We start from the raw sequence: 14377 nt of genomic DNA, 5'->3' as shown, positions 1-14377 counted from the left end.
AAGAGAAATCCCTGACACTTGGAAAGATGCTTTTATTACATTCATTCCTAAACAAGACTCAGATTTGACACAAGTTAAAAATTATAGGCCAATATCTTTATTGAAAGGGACGCGGGTGGCGCTGTGGGTTAAACCACAGAGCCTAGGACTTGCCGATCAGAAGGTCGGCGGTTCGAATCCCCGTGATGGAGTGAGCTCCCGTTGTTTGGTCCCTGTTCCTGCCTACCTAGCAGTTCAAAAGCACGTCAAAGTGCAAGTAGATAAATAGGTACCGCTCCGGCGGGAAGGTAAACGGCGTTTCCGTGCGCTGCTCTGGTTCGCCAGAAGTGGCTTAGTCATGCTGGCCACATGACCCGGAAGCTGTATGCCAGCTCCCTCGGCCAGTAAAGCGAGATGAGCGCCACAACCCCAGAGTCGGCCACGACTGGACCTAATGGTCAGGGGTTCCTTTACCTTTACCTATCTTTATTGAACAACGATTATAAAATATTTGCAAGCATATTAGCGAAAAGGTTGGAAAAAATATTGCAAGACTATATTCATAAAGATCAAGCGGGTTTTCTACCTGGCAGACAGATGAAAGATAATATAAGAAATATAATAGACATTGTGGAATATCTGACTGCCAGGAATGATAAACAAGCTATGCTAATATTTGTGGACGCTGAAAAGGCCTTTGATAATACATCTTGGGAATTTATGTTGAAGAATTTAGAGATGATGGACTTAGGTCAAGGGATTTTCAATGGTATCAAAGCGATATATACAGAACAAACAGCAAAGTTGATAGTAAATAATGTGCTAACAGAAAAGATTAAAATAGCTAAAGGCACAAGACAGGGTTGTCCTCTGTCACCGCTACTTTTCATCATGGTACTGGAGGTTCTCCTAAGATCAGTAAGGAAAAATGAAAAAATTAAGGGAGTTACAGTTGGTCGAAATGAATACAAAGTCAAAGCATTTGCTGATGATTTGGTTTTAACAGTGGAGGAACCGTTAAAAAGTACCAAAGAAGTACTAGAGGAAATAGAACAATTTGGTAAAATGGCAGGTTTTATTTTGAATAGAAAGAAAACGAAAATGATTGTTAAAAATATGGATCAAGATATGATAGAAATAATGCAACAACAGACTGAGATTGAAGTGGTGAAAAAAGTTAAATACTTGGGAATTTGGGTGACCCCCAAAAATATTGATTTATTTCAAAATAATTATATACCAATGTGGAATGGAATTAAAAGAGATCTAGAGGTGTGGGGAAGGATGAAATTATCATTCTGGGGAAGAATGTCAACGATAAAGATGAGTGTTTTGCCGAAAATGTTATTTTTATTCCAGACAATTCCGGTTATAAAAGGGGCAACTATATTTAAAGATTGGCAAAAAAATAATTTGAAGATATATCTGGCAGGGCAAGAAGCCTAGAATAAAATTTAAATTGTTGACAGATGCGAAAGAAAGAGGAGGCTTCGCCCTGCCGGACTTGAAATTATATTACAAAGCATCTTGCCTCTGTTGGTTAAAGGAGTGGGTGAAATTAGAAAATGCGGAATTGTTGGACTTGGAAGGATTTGATAATAGATTTGGATGGCACGCTTATTTATGGTATGATAAGAAAAAAGTTCATAAAAGTTTTGCAAGCCACATATTTCGAAGATCTCTGATAGAAGTATGGGATAGGTATAAAACCCTATTAGAAGCAAAAATACCACATTGGTTATTACCTTTAGAAGTTATGAGTGTGAAAAAAATTAACATGAAAGGGGGGTGGATAACTTACGGGGATTTGATTATTAAAGAAGAGGGAAAATGGAAGTTAAAACCATATGAGGAAGTCAAGGAATATGTTAATGATTGGTTGCATTACTATCAGATTAATGAAATGTTTAAAAAAGAGTTAAAAGAGAGAGGCTTTTCGGAAAAAGAGTCAAAGTTTCAAAAAGAAATAGTGAGTAATAAAATTAAAAACCTGTCAAAAATGTATAAATTGTTGCTAGAATGGCATACTAAAGATGAAGAGGTAAAATCAGTAATGATTCAATGGGCCAGGGATTTGGGGTATAATATACAATTTGATGAGTGGAATAAATTATGGAATGAAAGGATAAAATTTACAGCCTGCACTGCACTGAAAGAAAATGTGATGAAGATGGTTTATAGATGGTATATCACTCCAGTAAAACTAGCAAAAATGTATAAAGTAAGTAATAAATGTTGGAAATGTAAAGAAAAAGAAGGAATATTTTACCATATGTGGTGGGAGTGTAATAAGGTTAAAGTATTCTGGGAACAGATATATAATGAGTTGAAAAAGATGCTGAAATATACATTTGCTAAAAAACCAGAAGCTTTCTTGTTAGGAATGGTTGGAAATGAAATAAATAGAAAAGATCAGAAATTATTTCTATATGCAGTGACGGCAGCAAGGATACTACTGGCCCAAAAATGGAAACAGGAGGAACTACCATCTATAGAAGAGTGGAGGATGAAATTAACAGACTACGCAGAACTAGATAAATTAACAGGGAAAGTCCGAAACCAACGAGATCACAAGTTCACTGAGGACTGGAGTAAATTTGTGGATTATATGAAAAGCATATGTGATGAACAAATAACGTTTGTGGGTTTACAGGAACCTTTGTGAAGAAATATGTATTGTAAAAAAGGGAAGAGGGGGAGTAGGTGGATTTTAAGATAAAAGACAATGACAAATTTTGAACTTGCAGTATAAAGACGAGAACACGGAGGATTCACGGATGAACTGATGGAAGTCAAAAATATGTATTTGTGATTGTATTGAAAATGTATGACTAAAAATTCTTTTTTATTGGAAATTAAAAAAATATATTAAAAAAAAGAAACTTGGAAAAGGGACTCAATGGTGCGATCGGATTCTGACAGCTTGGTCAGAAATAGCTTCCCAGGCTCCAAGAAACACACCTCCATTTCCTGAACAGAGAAGATAATCTGATGGGTAACACTTGCCATCTGATGGGTAACACTTGCCAAAGTGCATCAATATGTATGTATTAGAAAAATGTGTCACATAAGTGAAAAATGAAATGAAAATGCACATAAGGGGGAATTTCTTGCATAAAACTATACAGTCAAAACTGAACACAAAACATTTAGAGAGATCTATACTAAAGCAGTAACATATTTTCATGAGGATTTAAAGCAAAAACTCACAAATTGTTGCAAAAAGTGGAAAACTGAATTTAAGATAGGAAGAAATGAGAAAAGGAGAGAACTGAGCTTTATTTCTTTATTACATTTACATCCCACCTTTCCTCCAAGAAGCTCAATGTGGTGTACATGGTCCTCCTTCTCCCCATTTTATCTTCACTGCAACAACCCTGTGAGTTACGATACGCTGAGAGTGAGTGGCTGGCCCAAGGTCACTCAGAGACCTCCATGGCCAAGTGGATAAATTTGAACCCTAGTCTTCCAGGTCCTAGGCCAGCACTCAAGCCACTACACCACATTGGCTTCACATTGCAAATGGGCAGATTATCCCATCCCTAGTACTATCAATAGTGATGCACTAAAGTAGTGAAGAGGGCTGCCTACCTTCCCAGCGCATGCCACTTCCTGCCGTAGCGTCACCACCATCTCTTCATAACGGCACCTCCTGCTCTCTGAGATACGTTCCACAATGTCACTGTTTTTATTCTCAGGAACTGGGAGGGAGGGAGAGAGATTAGACTGTATGCACAGCTGTAGAACTCATGCCAGCCTAGCATACAGAGAGAGATTACAATCCCTTCTACATTAAAAAATAGTAATGTGTTGTTGTTGTTTTTACAAAACCACTGGGTTAGCTGACATTCCCATGCTGCTAAAGAAGCCTGCCACATTTTAGTTCCGTCTTCAGTTTTATGCACAAGTTCATAGTTACTCATTCTTATATGTTTTGTTACAGTTACTTAAAAGTGGCTTACAGACAATAAAAGGGGGGGGGGGGCTTGACCACAAGAGTTCAGGCATTGGTGACTTCAAGATTGGATTACTGCAGTCAACTCTGTGTGGGTTTGAAACTAAAGTTAGTGCAGAATGCTGCAGTATGTTTGTTGACAGGAGGCCCTGTCAGCATATAACACTTCTGCTCAGATAACTGCACTGGTGGCCCATTTGGTAACAGCCTAAGTTCAAGGTGTTACTATCGGCAAAACAATTTTGGGTTTTAAAGACTATCACCATCAGGTTGAACTGAGTGTGAGAATGCAGTGGCTACCAGTGCAACTGGCAAGGTATTGGGCAAAAACTGAGGAGTGGTGTTCTGCACTGGCTGCAGTTACTGAGCTGTCTTCAAAGGAAGCCCCAAGCAGAGTACTTTGCAGTAGTATAGCTGGTAGTCTGCATAAATGAAAGATACCACATTTGCTAAAAACACTGATTATGGTGCCAGAATTAAATTGGTAAACATTTACTTATGACTTCAGCAAGGCCTCGGACTTCCCGGGCAGCAATAACATTTTCACTTTCTTGAGCCTTTAAAAATGCCAGTGTTGCAGCCTCTCTGGAATAGAAACAGAGTGGGAGAAACTTGAAGCAAGAGACATTATTAGAGTTCAAGAACACATTCCAGTCAGGTCAAAACACTTGGGATTTGAAGTAAGGGTGAGTGAGGGGAGTGGCCTGGAAAAAGTTCCAAGGGTCAAGTAGAGAGGCCACATTTAGCCAACCCACATCTGCTGACGATGTGATAAAAACCCATTGCCTGAGCAGGTTTCCACATCCCTCACCACCGGAATTGTTCCTGGGATCTGTGGGAGCTTGTGTTGGGCTATCTTACTTCTCGCCTCTCCCAGAGTGCGCACAAGGTTTATCTAGCCAAAGCCAAAGCCAAAATAATTAGACATCGTCCTTTAAAGTGAAAGAGGGCATGCTTATACTCACCAGAAACAGAGTGCACTTGCCAAGCAAAGTTAAGTACTTATGGGTCCCACCCTGATTTAATTCTTCGTAATATTTTGTTGTCATTTTTTAATAGCTAGAATTAAAGCATCTTGTTGAAGGTTAATGAAGTGAAAGTTGGCAAGTGAATAAAGGAGAAAATTGTAAGGCAGGGTTTGAATGGTAATGAGAGGCAAAAAATAAGGGGAAAGGTTTTTCCATACAACTTCCAAATTACAATTTTCTCCCTTACAAACATGTATACTAAGATTTCAGTTCACCTATGTGATGAAGTGAGCATGAGTCCCCAAAAGCTTGTGTTGGCATTCATCTGTCTTAGGAGACAATAGGGGAGTGTGCCTTTGTGGGTGAAGTCAAACTTTTGGAAGGTTACAGTGCCTGCTATGACTGTAGAGACCAATATGGGAGAGACAGGTTTGTTACAATATCCCGTTCCACCTTTACACACATGTGGAATTTTTGTATGTCACATGTCTGTTTACACTCCAGCACAGCTTGCTGGGAACTTCCGTTTGTGTATAGCTTTTGCTTATGCTGCTTGCTCTTGGACACGAAAGGGAGAAGACATGTTTTTCCTTTGTCCTGCTGTATGCTAAATAAACTGCTTGTAAATATGCTTTACACAGCCTCTATCTGCCACTTCTGTTGTGTGTTATTTACTCTGCTGATTAGAGCGTGCTCCAGCTTCTGAAGGCTTCTGAAGCTGTGGGTCGCTGTTTGATGCTGAGCCAAGGACCGGAGATTGCCCGGCTACCGGCCAGTGGGCCAGAGCCAGCTGGGGGCCTGCAAATTGCCCCCGATCCCTTGGACACATCCCAACAATAGGGTTATGGGCCCAGATCCACAGTGCTTACACGAGAGTAAGGCTGCTGATGACTGCTGTGTCGACCCAGCATGGAGAGAGGTATGTGGAGCCAAGCATTCCTGGCCAAGGCTAGAGGGCTTTTGATGTCCGAGCCAAGCAATTAAGGCTGGAGAGAAGCAGGTCGCGTGATTTATGACTTGCTTAGATAAAGCGACTGTGAAGAGAATTCAGTTCCTGGCTATAGTAAAAAGCAGGAATGGATCTCTTACAGGCAACGTCAGATGGGACCCTGTGTCCACGTCTTAATGGACACAATTATCAGACCTCGGCAAGTTACTGCGAGGGTCAACTGTGAAAGCTTGCAGTGTGGTACACTGTGTTAGGATAGTTCCGTTCCACCTTAAAAGGGTCAGGCATGATTGTTGTGTATCACATGCCTGTTTACTCCCAGCACTGCTCGCTGGGAACTTCCATTTTGCATATAGCTTTTGTTCCGGCTGTTTTCCTGGACACGGAGGCAAGCAGTCATGTTTTTCCTTTGTTCTGAACTACGTTGAATAAAGCTGTAAATACGCTTTTCTGTCTGCATCGTTTCATTGTGGAGACTCTGCTGAAAGGGTGTGCACGGGCCTTGGAATGTCTCTGAGGCTCGTGTCACTAATTGACTGATGCTGTTCCACGGGAGACTGGTGATCGTCCAGAGACGACTGGGGGCCTTCCTGATGCCTCCGTCTCCCTGGTAGTATCCCAACAATAGGTTATGGGCCCAGATTCACGGCGCTTACAGGAGAGTAAGACTGCTGAAGACTGCGAGAGGTATGTGGAAAAGCGAGGCTCAAAGCAGAGAGTCTTTGAAGTCCGAGCCAACTAATTAGGCCAGCAGAGAGCAAGCAGGCCTCGTAATTTACGACTGCCAAAGATAAGAAGCCTTTGAAGGGAATAAGGCTTATGGCTGAAGTAAAGAGCTGAAATGGATCTTTTACAAGCCTCAGTTGGGGCTCCGTGCCCAAAGCTTAATGGCCACAACTATCAGACCTGGGCAAGGTACTGCGAGGGCCAGATGAGAAGGCTTGGTGTGTGGCACACTGTTTCTGAGGACCCTCCCAGCACCTTTGACAGATGAACGGGTGGCACAGGATTCAAGAGCCATGGGAATAATTTTGCTCTCAGTAGCTCCTGAAGAGTTAATCACCCTGGCTGGCAAGGCCAGCTCGCGTGAGATGTGGGAAGGGCTTCAGGCCTGTCATCTCTGACAAGAGGCTGGGTCTGTGTTGCTTTACTTCAGAAAGCTGCACAGGAAGCGTTTGGAGCCAGGGGAAGACCTTAGAGCCCACGTTTTGCATTTGCAGCATCTCAGACAGGAATTGACTCATAGAGGTTTCAATATGCCTGAGTCTCTGTTTGCAATCCTTATCCTGGACTCCCTGGATGAGAGCTATCATGCTGTGGCAAGCCAGCTGGCAACTCTTCCTGCACAGGACCTCACTGCTACAAAAGTTTTGGTAACTTGCAAAACAAATATGATAGGAGGCATGCAGCTGAGTCAGCTTGTGCGCTTCAGGGGGAGCAGTGTGGGACAGCATTCCAGCCTCCAGGGGGAGCCAAGGCATTGGCAGCTGTGAAGTGCTGGAACTGTGGAAACCAAGGTCATATTCAGAGATGTTGCCCAAAGGCTGAAGCTAAACGAAAGAAGAAGCCTGCAGATGCCCAGAAGCAGAAGGGGGGGTGGGAAACCCAGGCCAGTGAAAAACAAGGCTTTGTTTGCTGGCACTGCTTCTCCAAAGGCCAAAGGCAGATTTATCGTGGATTCTGGAGCGACGAGGCACCTTATGAAGAATCAGCACTTGTTTATTTCCTTCACACCTCAAGATGGAGAAATTCAACAGGCTGATGGAAAGACGTTGAGAATTGCAGGAGTCGGGACAGTGAAACTGGCAAGTCTGCACACAACCATCAGCGAAGTACTTTTTGTTCCAGATTTTGCAGACAATTTCCTCAGCGTCCCACAGCTGACTGGGCGAGGCTTTGAGATTTCCTTCAAGAAGAGCGTCTGTGTCATCAGGAAGAGCAAAGAGGACATTTTGCATGTGAAGTTTATAGTTGGCTTGTTCTTGATAACTTATGATGTCAATGCTGTTGATGTGTCTAATGTTGAATCTTGTTGTGTTGCACAAACTAACAAAGTTCTTCATGCAGGATGTATTCACGAGGCGCACCAAAAATTTGGTCACATGTCTTGGCAGGCGCTGGCCAAGATGCCTGGGCTGGTTCAGGGTTTGAACATCAAGCCCTGTAAGTTTCACATGAAATGTGTATCTTGTGCAGAGAACAAGGTGAAGGTTGCTCCAAAAGGCAAGGAGTCTAGCAGACAGGCTTCCAAACCCTACCAGCTAATCCACGCAGACCTGGTTGGTCCACTTGCACCCTCTTTGGGTGGAGCAAGGTACTTCATGGTTTTAATTGATTCTTTTTCCAGGTACATTCATGTGTTTATGCTCCAGCAGAAGTCAGAAGCGTTTCCTAAGTTCAAGGCGTTCTGTGCTTGGTTGCAGAATGCTCACAATAAAAGCATTGGCTGTTTATTTTCTGATCGAGGCGGTGAATTCACTTCTCAGCAGTTTGAAGCTTTTCTGACTGAGAAGGGAATCCAGCACGGCCTCTCAAGTCCCAGATCTCCATGGGAGAATGGACTTTGCGAGCGAGCAACCCAGACTTTGCTCCAAGGCCTAAAAACATTGTTGCATGATGACAATCTCCCTGAGAAATATTGGGCTGAAGCTTTATCGTGTTTCCTTTATTCCTATAACAAGAGACTGTCACCATCTATTGGTTGTACTTCCTATGAGAAGATGTTTGGTAAGAAACCTTACATCAAACATATGTGAATCTTTGGTTCTCACATGTGGGTACATACAACACAGAGCAGCAAGCTTGGGAAGCGTGGGGCACATGGTTTGTTCATGGGGTACAAAAAAAGGTGCATACAGGGTATTCATGACTGACTCAAAGTCCATTAGGTTCACAAAGAGTGTTGAGTACAATCCTAAAGGGGGGGGGGGACATGGGAATTTTCCAGAGTCACTCAGAGGAGGATGAAGATGATGTGGAAGAAGAAAAAGATGATGAGGTAGAAGAGGAAGCTGAGGATGATGATCAGAGTTTGGATTCCAGCTCAGTGGGCAGCGCTGCTGCTGTTGTCAGCGACAGTGATGACACAGCAGACTACAAGAGCGCAAAGGCCTCAGTCAGACCATCTGATGCGTCTGACACTGAATTGGAAGAACCACTGTTCACCATTGGCCACTTTTCTCCTAAGAAAGAGGAGGTGAGTCCAGAAGACGTGCGTCTCGTATGCAGATCTGAAAGGGCCCTAAAAGGCAAACCCCCAAAGAGATTTGCTGATGAGTTTCCTAAGACAGCAACTGCTGTTCTTAGTAGCTCAGAGAAGGTGTGGGAACCTTCAAGCTTCAAAGAGTTTCAGGAATTAACCTCTAAAGATTTTGAGCCATGGCTTAATTCCATGAAGGCTGAAGTCGATTCCTTGAATAGGAACCAAACCTGGGAGCTAGTGCCAGTAGTCCCAGGAATGAGACTGGTTGGCAGGAAATGGGTCTTCAAAGCAAAGACAGACCAGACGGGCAAGGTTGTCAGGCACAATGCCAGATTGGTTGCCAGAGGTTTTTCACAGGTACCAGGACAGGATTACCACGAGACCTACTCACCCACCGTCAAGTATGAGAGCATTAGGCTAATGCTCCAGATTGCTGCAGAGGAGAAACTGCACGTTTCTCATCACGATGTGAACACAGCTTTTTTGTACAGGGTTTTGGGGGAGGAGCTGTATATGCTTCCACCTGATGGAGTGGAGATACAGAAGGAAATGGTCTGTAAACTACGGAAGTCCTTATATGGTCTTAAGCAGAGTGTCAGGTGTTGGAACACGAAACTCACTGAGACAAAGCTTTCCCTAGGTTTTCACCAAGGCAAAGCTGATCCATATGTGTTTGTCAAGGAGGAGGGGCAAAACAACAGGTTTCGGGCCCAGATTCACGGCACTTACAGGAGAGTAAGATTGCGACGGATTGCTGAGAGGTATGTGGAGGAAAAGCGAAAGTGAGGCTTTTCGTTGCCGTGGCAGAGTCTCTTTGATGTCCGGCTGGCTTAATTGGCCTGGGAGCCACGCCAGAGGCTTCGTGATTTATGAGCTGCCGAGAGAAGAAGTTTTTGAAGGCATAAAGGCTCACGGCTCAAGTGAAAAGCTGGAATGGAGTTTTTCCACACTTCTGAAGCTTCTGAAGCTGCTGAGTGCCCAAAGTTAAATCGGCACAATTATGAGAACTGGGCAAAATGGTGTGAAAGATTGCTGCGTCAGTTTGGTGTGTGGCATACTGTGTCTGAAGCCCCTCCAGTTCCTCTGACAGATAGATGGAGGGCCGAAAATTCGAAGGCCATTGACGTAATAGTCTTGTCCGTCTCTCTGGAGGAAATTAAAACGTTAGCTGGCAACGTGACTGCACGTAAGATGTGGAATGCTTTGAAGATAGCCCATCTGCCAGTCATCGCAGCCCAGAGTTTGACTGCATCGGAGGTCCTGGCTGTTTCCCAGAATGCGAGTGAATGCAGGGATGCCGAGGGCACCAGTTGCAAGCTGCAGGGGGAGCTGACTGTGATGTCATCCCAGGCAGCATTCCAGCCTCAAGGGGGAGCCAAGGAGTCGGCAGCTGAGAACTCTGTTTCTCGTGAGAACCAAGGTCATCGCCTTTGCAGAGGCCGGAAGGGCAGAGGTAAACAGAGACCGATGCCTGCAGATGGCCCGAAGCAGAAGGGGGGTGAAGAGCCCACGCCAGTGGAAAACAAGGCTTTGTTTGCTGGCACTGCTTCTCCAAAGGCTAAAGGCAAGTTTGATGGCCAGGAGCAGGGTGGCAAGCAGCAAAAGCCCACGCCGGTGGAAAACAAGGTTTTGCTTGCAGCAAAAGCTGCTCCAAAGGCTAAGGCCAGGTTTATTATTGATTCGGGCAGCACCCGCCATGTATCGAAAGACCGGCATATCTTTATCTCCTTCAAACCTCAAGAAGGTGAGATCCACCTGGCTGACGGAAAGACGTTACGGATTGCAGGAGAAGGGACTGTGAAACTGGCAAGTCTGCACACTACCATCAAAGATGTACTATATGTTCCAGGTGCTGCAGACAATTTGCTCAGTGTCCCACAGCTGACTGGGCATGGTTTTGAGATTTCCTTCAAGAGGAGCGTCTGTGTCATCAGGAAAGGCAAAGAGGACATTTTGCATGCAAAGTTTATAGATGGTTTGTTCTGTATAACTTATGAAGACAATGGTGCTGTTGCTGTGTCTAATGTTGAATCTTGTTGTGTTGCACAAACTAACAAAGTTCTTCATGCAGGTTGCATTCATGATGCACACAGAAGATTTTGTCACATGTCTTGGCAGGCGCTGGCCAAGATGCCTAAGTTGGTTGAGGGTTTGAACATCAAACCCTGTAAGTTTCACATGAAGTGTGTATCTTGTGCAGAGAACAAGGTGAAGGTTGCTCCAAAAGGCAAGGAGTCTAGCAGGCAGGCTTCCAAACCCTACCAGCTAGTCCACGCAGACCTGGTTGGTCCACTTGAGCCCTCTTTGGGTGGAGCAAGGTACTTCATGGTTCTAATTGAATCTGTTTCCAGGTACATTCATGTGTTTATGCTCGAGCAGAAATCGCAAGCGTTTCCTAGGTTCAAGGCATTCTGTGCTTGGTTGGAGAATGTTCACGGTAAACGTATCGACTGTCTCTTTACTGATCGGGGTGGGGAGTTCACTTCTCAGCAGTTTGAAGCTTTCCTGACTGAGAAGGGAATCCAGCATGACTTGTCAACGCCTAGATTGCCATGGATGAATGGACTTGCGGAGCGAGCAAATCAAACGTTGCTGCAAGGAATGAAAACATTGTTGCATGATGCCAATCTCCCTGATAAGTATTGGGGGGAGGCTCTGTCGACTTTTGTTTACACTTTTAATCACAGATTGTCATCACCTATTGGTTGTACCCCCTATGAGAAGATGTTTGGTAAGAAACCCAACATCAAGCACATGAGAATCTTTGGTTCTGACATGTGGGTACACACCCCACAAAGCAACAAGCTTGGGAAGCGTGGGGCACATGGTTTGTTCATGGGGTACGAAAAAGGTGCATACAGGGTATGGATGACTGACTCTAAATCCATTAAGTTCACAAAGAGTGTTGAGTACAATCCTAAGTGGGGGGGAAATGTGGGAATTTTCCAGAGTTACCCAGAGGAGGATGAAGGTGATGTGAAAAAAGCAGATGATGTTGAGGAAGCTGAAGAAGCTGAGGATGATGATGATCAGAGTTCGGATTCCAGCTCAGTGGGCGGCGCTGCTGCTGGTGTCAGCGACAGTGATGACACAGCAGACTACAAGAGCGCAAAGGCCTCAGTCAGACCATCTGATGCGTCTGACAATGAACTGGAAGAACCACTGTTCACCATTGTTCACTTTTCTCCTAAGAAGGAGGAGCTGAGTCCAGAAGACTTGCGTCTAGTACGCAGATCTGAAAGGGCGACCAAGGGCAAACCTCCAAAGAGATTTGCTGATGAGTTTGCTAAGACAGCAACTGCTGTTCTTAGTAGCTCAGAGAAGGTGTGGGAACCTTCAAGCTTCAAAGAGGTTCAGGAGTTAACCTCTAAAGATGCTGAGCCTTGGCTAAATGCCATGAAGGCTGAAGTTGATTCCTTGAATAGGAACCAAACTTGGGAACTGGTACCGGTAGTCCCAGGAATGAGACTGGTTGGCAGCAAATGGGTCTTCAAGGCCAAGACAGACCAGACGGGCAAGGTTGTCAGGCACAATGCCAGATTGGTTGCCAGAGGTTTTTCACAGGTACCAGGACAGGATTACCACGAGACCTACTCACCCACCGTCAAATATGAGAGCATTCGGCTGATGCTCAATATAGCTGCAGAAACTGCATGTTTCCCATCATGACATTAATACAGCTTTTTTGTACGGAATTTTGGAGGAGCTGTTTATGCTTCCACCTGATGGGATGCAGATACAGAAGGGAATGGTCTGTAAACTGCGGAAATCCTTATATGGTCTCAAGCAGAGTGCCAGGTGTTGGAACACAAAACTCACTGAGACGTTGCTTTCTCTAGGTTTTCACCAGGGCAAAGATGATCCATGTGTGTTTGTCAAGGAAGAAGGGCAAAACAAACTGTATTGTTTATGTTTTGTTGATGATCTTCTGATGTTTTGGAAGAATCAGGCTTTGTACCAAAGCACCCTAGTTCAGCTGAAGGAGCACTTTGACATGAAGGATCTTGGAGAGTGACCAAGCAGGTAATTTTCTGGTACACCAAACACAGAAAATTGCTGATGTATTAACCAGATTGAATTTGGTTGATGCAAACCCAGCAGACAGTGACAGGTTACCAGGTAGATAGTACTGCTGAAGCGTTTTCTGACACAACGCTGTACAGATGCATTCTAGGCAAGTTGACTTTCATTGCTACATGCTCAAGACCTGACATAGCTGTAAGCACTAACCTGCTTAGCAGACATGCTAACAATCCTACTGTTCAGGATTGGAAAGCTCTGAAGCGCATAGCCCGCTATTTGAAAGGGACTATGCACTACAGGCTGAGGTTCACCAGTCAGAAGACTGGAGGTCTTGAAATCTTTGCAGATGCAAGTTTTGGAAGTGACACCACGGATGGTACAAGCACTTCTGGAGTATGCTACATGTACAACCACTGTCTGTTTGACTGGCTGTGCAAGAAGCAAACGACAGTGAGCCTAAGTTCCTGTGAAGCAGAACTCAATGCTCTGTCATTTTCACTCATGGATTGTGAATGGTTGATGCAACTGTTTAAGGACATCAGATCTAAGAAACTTACATAAAACACTAACTTATGAGGATGGCAAATATGGCATAGCATTGTTCAGGAGATGGGAGGGACTAATTAAAAAATCAGGAAGAGAAGAGAAGAAAAGCAGCGAAAGGAGAGACGGAACTAGGAAAAAGGCAGACAGACAGCTCTCCACAAAGACTCCAGAAAACAGAGCCAGCGGCACCAAGTGGTGAACATTAGAAAATCATCCAATTTTTACGAAATTAAAAAGAGACAGCTTTTCATGAAAACCCCAGATAAGAGACAGCGACACCAAGAGGTGAATAGCAGAAAATCACCCAACTTTATTGAACTGTAACTTTGCTTGAATAATTATTTATTGTAAGAGCGTAAAATAGATGGTTCTCTTTGGTATAATATTAATAAGGAATTGGTGGATAAGAATAAAGGAAAATTCAGAATAAAATACAGAGGTGAAAAAAGGGGAAGTAAGAACCTTCGGATTAATAACAATTAGAAAAGTATAATAAGGACAAAAAAAATTCTATAGAAAGAAATTGGAAATATAACAGACAGATCTTTTCTGTTTCTTATGAAGAAATAATTGAAAGTGAATATAGTAAGAAGGATTTGGTGGACAACAGTAAAGGAAAATTTGACGTTTGTAATAATTGAATTTAGAATAAAATATAAAGGGGAAGGAAAGGATTAACGTAATTAGAAGGGTATAATATATAAAACAAAAATTTGACAGGAAAATATTTGAATAAGAAATATTAGATCTTGGCT

At 43.6% G+C, this 14377-nt stretch overlaps 2 long non-coding RNA genes across 2 annotated transcripts in view; both read right to left on the bottom strand.

The window, feature by feature from the left end:
- Nucleotides 1-2861: 2861 nt before the first annotated feature.
- On the bottom strand, nt 2862-4522 carry LOC308467601. Its single transcript, XR_013981246.1, has 3 exons — nt 4431-4522; nt 3571-3680; nt 2862-2949 (listed from the first exon to the last, which is right to left on the bottom strand). It is a non-coding gene; the product is annotated as an uncharacterized lncRNA (long non-coding RNA).
- Nucleotides 4523-4687: 165 nt separating this feature from the next.
- LOC308467830 overlaps nt 4688-14377 on the bottom strand; it is a 95969-nt gene continuing 86279 nt past the window's right edge. Inside the window, exon 3 of the long non-coding RNA XR_013981325.1 lies at nt 4688-4829. This is a non-coding gene — a long non-coding RNA (uncharacterized lncRNA). The remainder of the gene's footprint in view (nt 4830-14377) is intronic.

The sequence above is a fragment of the Podarcis pityusensis genome (genome assembly GCF_964106645.2).
Source record: "Podarcis pityusensis genome assembly, chromosome: W".
In the NCBI taxonomy this organism is placed as follows: Eukaryota; Metazoa; Chordata; class Lepidosauria; order Squamata; family Lacertidae; genus Podarcis; species Podarcis pityusensis.
The sequence above is the reverse complement of the archived record's forward strand: the minus strand, read 5'-3'. Positions and strand labels throughout refer to the sequence as shown.